We start from the raw sequence: 8580 nt of genomic DNA, 5'->3' as shown, positions 1-8580 counted from the left end.
TCTCCCAAGGGAACAGAGTGTAGACAGGGTCAATGGTGAGTGGTCTGGTCTCTGCAATGGACTCCGTTATATCTCTCACTCTCTGCAATTTCTTGTGGTCTTGGGCAGGGCTGTTCCTAAACCAAGCTGTGATGCAACCCTTTCTGTGGTACATGTGAGAAAATTGAGGCATTGTTGTGCCTTTTGGCTGTCGCAGCAATGTGGTTGGCCCATGACAGATCATTGGTAATGTATACACCAAGGAACTTCAAGCTCTCAATCATTTCCACTTCATTGATGCTAATTTCTCACGTTTCCTGAAGTCGATAACTCGATCTTCCATCTTGCTGACATTAAGGGAGACATTGTTATTATGACACCATATTACTAAATTCTCTATGTCCTTCCCGTGCTCTGTCTTGTCATTGTTCGTTGTCCGGCTCACCATGGTGGTGTTGTCCGCAAACTTGTCGATGGAGTTGGAGCAGAATTGGTCCGCACAGTCGTGAGTCTATAGGGAGTATAGTAGGGAACTGAGAACACATGCTTGTGGGGCTGAGAGTTATTATGGAGGAGGTGTTATCACATGGTCTCACTGATTGTGGTCGGTGGGTCAGGAAGTCGAGGATCGAATGGAAGAGGTGGGTGCTGACTACGAGGTCAAGGAGTTTGGAGGCAGGTTTGGATGGGATTATGGTGGTAAAGGTGGAGCTATAGTCAATAAATAGGAGCCTGACTTTGGTGTCCTTATTGTCTAGGTGTTGCAGAAATTAGGTTAGGGCCAAGGAGATTACATCTCTTGTGTTCTTGTTGTGAGGGTGGCAAACATCAGTGGATCACAACTGTCTGTCTGGGAGGCTGGAGTTAATGTACACTATCATCAGTCTTGCAAAGCACTTCATATTGGTAAATGTTAGAGCAACTGGTCGGCAGTCATTAAAGTACTACCTTACTTCCCTTTGGCATCGGGATGATAGTGGTCTTCGTAAAGCAAGTGGGGACTACAGAATGGAGTAGTGAGAGGTTTAAGATGTCCAGCTGGTCTGCACAGCTCCCGAGGACATGGCCAGGGACTCCATCTGTGCCAGCTGCTCTCCACGAATTCACTGTCAGGAAGGTCGATCTTACACCTGCCATTGGTTAACCGTTGGAATAACTAACAAACTCTTCATTGAGAATATTTCAATAGACACAATATCACCCCATGTATGAGGTCATGGTAAACAATTTGGAGATCCCACAGTCAGAGTTAATGATTCCTTACAATTTGAGGAAATAATGAATTAATAAAGTCATGCCAAAGTAAAATAAAATAAAGAACCTTTAAATCCAAATTGCTCCACCCAAGTGTCTGCAAATGAATACTGGAATTGCAGAAAAGGTCAGGCAGTGTCTGTGAATCGAGAAACATTTAACCTTTCAGGTTGGTAATGCCTCATAGGCACTGAGAGAAGTTAGAAATTAAGCATCTTTAGAAATAGATGGCACAGAGGCACAGTTGGTGGACTGGTGTCTCACAGCTCCAGTCACTTGGTCCAATGCTGATCTCCAGTGTTCTCCATGGAGTCTGCATGTTCTCCTTGTAGCCACATTAGTTTCCGTTGGGTGCGCCAGTTTCCTGTCTCTCTGTCTGAGCCTGTCTGTCTGAAAGAGCTGACTCAGGATGATGAATAGAGAGACTGTGGACATTCTTTATTCAGTAAAGTTGTTATGAGGCTCCATATAGAGACCTGATCATATGGATAGCTTCTGAAAGTAAACTTAATGCCAGTCACTTGTCAAACTGTGGTTTGTAAATTGAGTTTAATGTATCAGTGGCAGTAGAGTTATATTTTATTGAAGTGAGATGTATAAGAAAGTGATTTAATTTCAATGCAAAATAGTTTGTTTATTCATGCAAATAAAATCAGCTCCATAATGTATTAAAGGTGAAAGGCACATGGAGCACATATCCTTGTGAGAGCCATGGATGAACCCATTATTAAACCGACTATTGAACTAACAATATTCTCCAATATTGACAGATGTGCTGTTATTAAAGTGACCGAAATAGTGAAGCGTAATCTCCTATTGACTGAAGATCCAAAAAGATTAACGTTAAAGTTAATCCCATCTGGTGTGAGAAATACACATGAAGGTAAAATAAATCTAAATTAAAAGCAGAGAATAGTGGGACTAATTGGCAGGCCAAGCAGCATTCACGGGGTAAGAAACAAATTAGATATTCTGGAATGAAGCTATTCCAACAATTCTGAACAAATCAAACCATTCTCTCTTCAAGATGCTGCCTGACCTACTAAGTATTTCCAATATCCTTTGTTTTAAAGGTTAACTTGCTCTACATCAAAATAAAATCAACTCGCATTGTATGCTGATTTATAGCAGACAACTGACAAGTGTGTATAAAATTAAGGAGGGAATTGATAGAATTAATGCATTAAGTCTTTTAACCAGGGTAGGGAAATCATGAACCACATGGATTTAATGTGACGAAAGAACGATTTGATAGAAACATGAGGAGCAGCTTTTTTACTCAGAGGGTGATGGGTACATGGAATTAGCTGCCAGAGAAGGTAGTTGAGGCAGGGAGGAAAGGTTTAGAAGGGTAAGGGCCAAATACGGAAAAATGGGACTAGCCTATATAGGGCATCTTGGTTGGCATGGAGAAGTTGGGCTGAAGGGCCTGTTTCCATGCTGTATGACTTCAAAAGATGCCTTATTTTGGACTAATTCACTACTGCTATACATTAGTAGGCTGATGAATCATTTGATAATCTGACTAGATTATCAAGCTAGATGCAGGAAAAAAATTCCCAATGTTGGGCGAGTCCAGAACCAGGGGGCACAGTCCTAGAATAAAGGGGAGGCCATTTAAGACTGAGGTGAGAAAAACACTTTTTCACCCAGAGAGGTGTGAATTTGTGGAATTCCCTGCCACAGAGGGCAGTGGAGGCCAAATCACTGGATGGATTTAGGAGAGAGTTAGATAGAGCTCTAGGGGCTAGTGGAACCAAGGAATATGGGGAGAATGCAGGCACGGGTTATTGATTGAGGACAATCAGCCATGATCACAATGAATGGCGGTGCTGGCTCGAAGGGCCAAATGGCCACCTCCTGCACCTAATTTCTATGTTTCTATGACTGCATAAGAAGGAACTGCAGGTGCTGGTTTAAACCAAAGATAGACACAAAAAGCTGGAGTAACTCAACGGGACAGGCAGCATCTCTGGAGAGAAGGAATGGGTGACATTTCGGGTCAAGACCCAACTTCTCCATGTTAAACTGACTGCTACAGATTTAGGTTCTTGGTTCTCCTTGAAATAATGTACAGAACATCTGATCACTTTTATAATGAGAAGTAGATCTGCTTTGCAAACTTACCCATCCGGCTGGGATCATCCTCTGCCCTGAACCATCAAATGCTCTGGAGTAGAGAATTCCAAAGATTCATCAGCCTTCCTGAGAATAAATAGTTACGCATTTTCTCTTTTAAATATTTGCCTCTTGCAAATATGTCCCCTTGTTTGAAATTCTCCCACGTATGAGAAACATCTTGGCATTTACTGTAATATGCCCCCTCAGGATCACAAATGTTTCATTTGGATTATCCTTCATTTGCAAAAACTCTTAAAGAAAAAAGGTCTAAGGTTTTAGCTGTCTGGGATAACACAGCCCTCTCAACTCGTCATTAGCCCCTTGAACCTCTTCTGGATTATGTTCAATACTGATAGATCCTTGCTGATTATTAAATCCCCAGTTTCATCCTCAAGGGACTGTCACAGTCTGCCCTCTCCTCATTCTCATCCACTTCACCTCCCAGTACTTTTCCACCGGTCCCTCCTTCTCCTCGCCTGCCACTCCCCTCTCATCAGCCCAACTCTCCTCACCTGTTGCACTCAGTTGCCTCTGATCACCAATTAACCCGGTATATAGACTCTCCTCACCGTTCACACAGTGCCAGATTGTTCTCAGCATTCATGCAAGACTCTCCAGCGATTTCCCGACTTCCTGCCTGGCTTCGACTCGCCTTTCGTCTGTCCCTCGCTGGTTTGTTTGCATCGTGTGTTGGATCTCCTGGTTACCGGACCTTCCGCTACCCCGACTACGTCTCCTGCCTGCCCCTCTTCGGAACCCTCGCTCAATCCTGAGCCTCTGTGTGAGTACGGTGTACCCATTCCTGTGTTACTACTCTGTGTTACCGTATCGTAATAAAGTTCGTTACCAACTATACCTGCCTGATTCTGTGCTGCTATTGGGTCCAAGCTATACCCGTTACAGGGACAAATGTTTAGTTTATTCACCACCTTCCCTTTATATACCTGTAGAAGCTTACTTTGCTTACTTTGTAATTTGTTACTTTTCAGTGATTATCTTCATCGTTATCATTTTTTAATCATTTGTTCCTTAATTTCCACAAATTCTAAAAAAAAATTCAATCTTCGTTAATAAAATTCACAGTTGACATGAGACTTCAAGTTTCCCTGACACTAAATAATACTTTTCTTGCCCCAATCTAAAATTGCTGACGGCAATTACAAAAATGTGTCTCAAATCAGCTAATTTAACACAGCTTCAGGATTTGTCCAAAGACTTGTCAAGCATTCATTAAATAGGCTTGAACCTCCTGAACTCTCCAGGGGTACTATTTTTAATGATTCCATCCGGAGTTTCAGGCGAGTATCAATTTCCATTGAAATAACTGCATAACCACTCTTGCTTTTTGTGTTCATTAGTAAACTGTGAAATATTTAAAGTTGAGCAGTATCACAGTTCATTTTGTGCTAGAGATATAGGATCAGAGTCGTAGTTTGACATCTCCTCGTGAAACCATCATGTGCCACAAATTTTACTTTAGAGCTCTCATATTGAAGATATTTTTAATCTCTTCTATATTTAGACTCATAGAACCATACAACCAACACTTCAGCCTCTCATCTGAAGGAGCCACAACAGTGGCGGCCATGGGAGCATCGGCGGCAGTAGCGGGAGACTCGGCAGCGGGGGACTTGCAAGTGGCAGTGGGAGCCTCGGCGGCAGTGGGAGCCTTGAGGTTGGTGGGAGCCTTGGCGGCAACGTAGGCCTCAGTGGCAGTGGGGCCTCACGGCGGATGAGCATGAGGGGGGAGGGAAAAACAATAGGGACCCGGTGTGGGGGGACCGCTGTGAAGAACAATGGAGGACGCGGCTTGGGGGAGCTGCTGTGAGGGACTGTGGGAGAACAATGGGGGATCCGGTGTGAGGGAGGGGGTGGGGGCACTTTTGTTTAGAATCCTTTGCCCAGGGAATAAGCCTGCATTTGTTTGTTTGTTTGTTCATATGTAAGCGCTGTGCACATGGCAGTCAGCCAACAGTTGCTTGGTTTTTTCTTTTTGTTTTCACTTTTAATTTCAAGTTTTTGTGCACCTTGTGTGTTGTGACTGTCGGCAGACCAATTTCCCTCCGAGGATGAATAAAGTTAATCATGTCTTATTGTATCGTATCCATGCTGACCAAAATACCTCGTGTAAGCTCATCCCTTTTACCCACACTTGGCCTATATCCCTTTAAACACTTCCTATCCATGTACATGTCCAAGTGCCTTTGAATGGTGTTATCGTAGCTGCCTCAACAACGTCCCCTGGCAGCTCATTCTCTATTCCCATCTCCCTGTAAATGAAAAGGTTGCCTCAGGTTTCACTCAAATCTTGCACCTCTGAACTTAAACCTATGTCCTCTGGTTCTTGATTCTCCTACCCTGCGTAAAAGACCTTATGCAATCACTCTATCTATTTCCTTCATGATTTTATACAAGTCTATCAGATGACTCTTCGGCCTCCTGCTGAATTAAGTTCTAGCCTGGCCCACTTTTCCCTATACCTCAGGCCTTTGAATCCTAGCAACATCCTTGTAAATGTACTCCCCACTCTTTCTAGTTAAATAACATCCTTCATCTATCAGGGTGACCAATAATGAACAATATTTGAAATGCACCTTCACCAATGTCGTGTACAACTGTAACATGTACCCACAACTTCTATACTCAATATCCTGTTTGAAAGCCAATGGTTTTATTGCTTTCTTGGCCACCCTATCTACCTGACGCTACTTTCAGGGAACCATTTACCTGTAATTCCTTGATCCCTCTCCTCTCCAACACTTCCCAGGCTCTATTATTCAACGTAAAGGACTTGCCCCAGTTTCACTTCCAAAAAATGCTACATCTTGCATTAAACGCCATGAGCCATTCCTCAGCCTACTTGCCCAGCTGATCAACATCCAGGTCCATCTTCACTGTCAATGATACCACTTACTTTAATGTCATCATACAATTTGTTTCTACATACAATTCTCTGATGCCTCGGAGTTCATGCCCAGTCAGGAGGGCGAAACATACTATGTGCATAGTTCTAAACTTCTGATAACCATCCATTTGCAGAGAATTACACGTTCACTTTATCTAGGGCACTTAGCATACTTACCAGGGACATATTTTGAAGGGCAACAGTTTTATATCGAATGTAATGATCAATTATCTTACAGCTCAGAAACAAAATTAGTACAGATACTGGATATCTAAAATAAAGGAGAAGATGCTGCAAATACTCAGTAGGTTAGGCAGCATTTAAGGAGAGATTATCAAAGTTAACAGGTTGAATCTTGTTTGGCTAAAGTTCCAAATGAAACTTCCTGGCTGGGAGATAGTTATGTGGCTTATCACCCGACAAATCATTGTAATTTGAATAATTCAGCTATTTTTATCTGTATCCACATAAATTGTTCCTGTAGTTCCTGTTATGATTAACGTATAAACTTCGACCTTACAATTTAAATCAGAATCCTGAAAATGCACCAGAGTATAATTTAGGGCGAGATCTTTGTTCATTGGACTGATACTTGATATTCTCAATGTTTTTAGGTAAGTCATATCCCAATACGCATAGCAGTTGTAAAAATACTTTGGTCAACAAAATTAACTCTGAAGCACTCTTCTCACACTGGTAATTATTATTTTTTGACATTTTACAAATTAAGTATTAATAAAAGCGAACTACAGTTAAAGCAACCACAGAGGGTTAGTCTGGTTGGGTAGAATAGACTCAATTTCTGATTGTTCTCAATTACATTATAATGTATGGACTCATAAGTGCTTGGGCTTTAATTCAGTTTGAATTTCAATGCAAAAAGCTGAGCAAAATCAATTTTCTTACTTTGATTAAAATCTTTTTCCTGGAAAGATCCAAGATTTGTCAGTTAATTTCTTCAAACCCAAGAGATAAGCCTTTTAATGTTTGGTCTACAGCTTGAATCTTCATTTTCTCAAGTGAACTGAAGCAGCTGTTACAATATATATTGATGAACAATAAAAAGCTAATACCTTTAAAGCAGAAGGGAAAGGCATTCAATGAATTAATTTAACTTAACAAATTGGACAATGAAAGTGCTCTCAGAACATTTTAATAACATAATGGATATTTTTATTTAAAAGAGCAGACTGTTTTCCCAATGGCGTATGTGTGATTTACACCTGTAAATGCAGCAAATCAGCAACATACCACAGCAACCTATTTGGTAACCATTATTGCAAGCTATAATTGGTGTGTCACTAGATTTCCTTTGGTTGTTTTCAGCATACAATGTTCTTTATTGCTTTTATATATATATTCTGTAAACATGATTATTTACAATTATATTATGGATATGTTTATGGATAAGTCATGGTAATGCAATTGTGGCTCTTATTTTGTTCATTACATAAGCAACCAATTTATATTATGTGATTTCCATAGTACCATTTCTGCTTTAAGATATTGCACAATAACTAGTTGGCCAAAGCTGATACTCCTGAATGCTGTGCCAAAATGTATCTTTCCAATGTTTGAGAAAGGGACATAAGCTTAGTGATCAATAAAACACTTATTTATACATATGATGTAGTCAGTAATGTTTTTGCCAGAAGCAGTCATTCTGAAAGAGAAGCAAACAAAAGTAAACTCTCGTATCACAAAATAATCTTGAGCTAAAAGGAAACAAATGGGGTACCTCAATGGGCCAGGCAGCATCTGTGGAGGGAAATAGATAGAGAAAATTAGGTTGGAATCATTCTACAAATAATGTCTTTTTATATGGCAGTCAAGTCACTTGGCTTTAGAAAAACAATCCCTTCAATTCATCACTGGAAAATCCATGGTATCTCCTGTGAGATATCCATGGGATAATATTGAACACGTCTTAAACCATTTTGTCTAGTGTGTTTACACATAGAATTGATGTACAATACACAAATGTTTTGGGATTCAGTTTTTTGTCATGAATATTTTAGCAGTAGGCAATCGGTCTGGGACTATTGAAAATACATCTTAGTTTCAAACATGATAATGCCTAGATATAGCAAAATTTACATGATAATAATATAAAATATTGAAGAGACTGAAGGAGGACAAGAAACATTGTTTATCTTGGATTAAGTTATATTTTAGGAAAATTAATTAATGCCTAGAAATTGGTTGAGAAGGTGGAAAAGTGTTTAAGTAATCCATCTACTGTCTGCGTCAAAAGTCTCAGAGGAAGCCGATGGTGTACATTGCAGACATAAATCATTTGACCTTGGGAATGACCTTCACTA

This window comes from Amblyraja radiata, chromosome 13 (assembly GCF_010909765.2).
Source record: "Amblyraja radiata isolate CabotCenter1 chromosome 13, sAmbRad1.1.pri, whole genome shotgun sequence".
Classification (NCBI taxonomy): Eukaryota; Metazoa; Chordata; class Chondrichthyes; order Rajiformes; family Rajidae; genus Amblyraja; species Amblyraja radiata.
Note: the sequence above shows the minus strand (reverse complement) of the source record.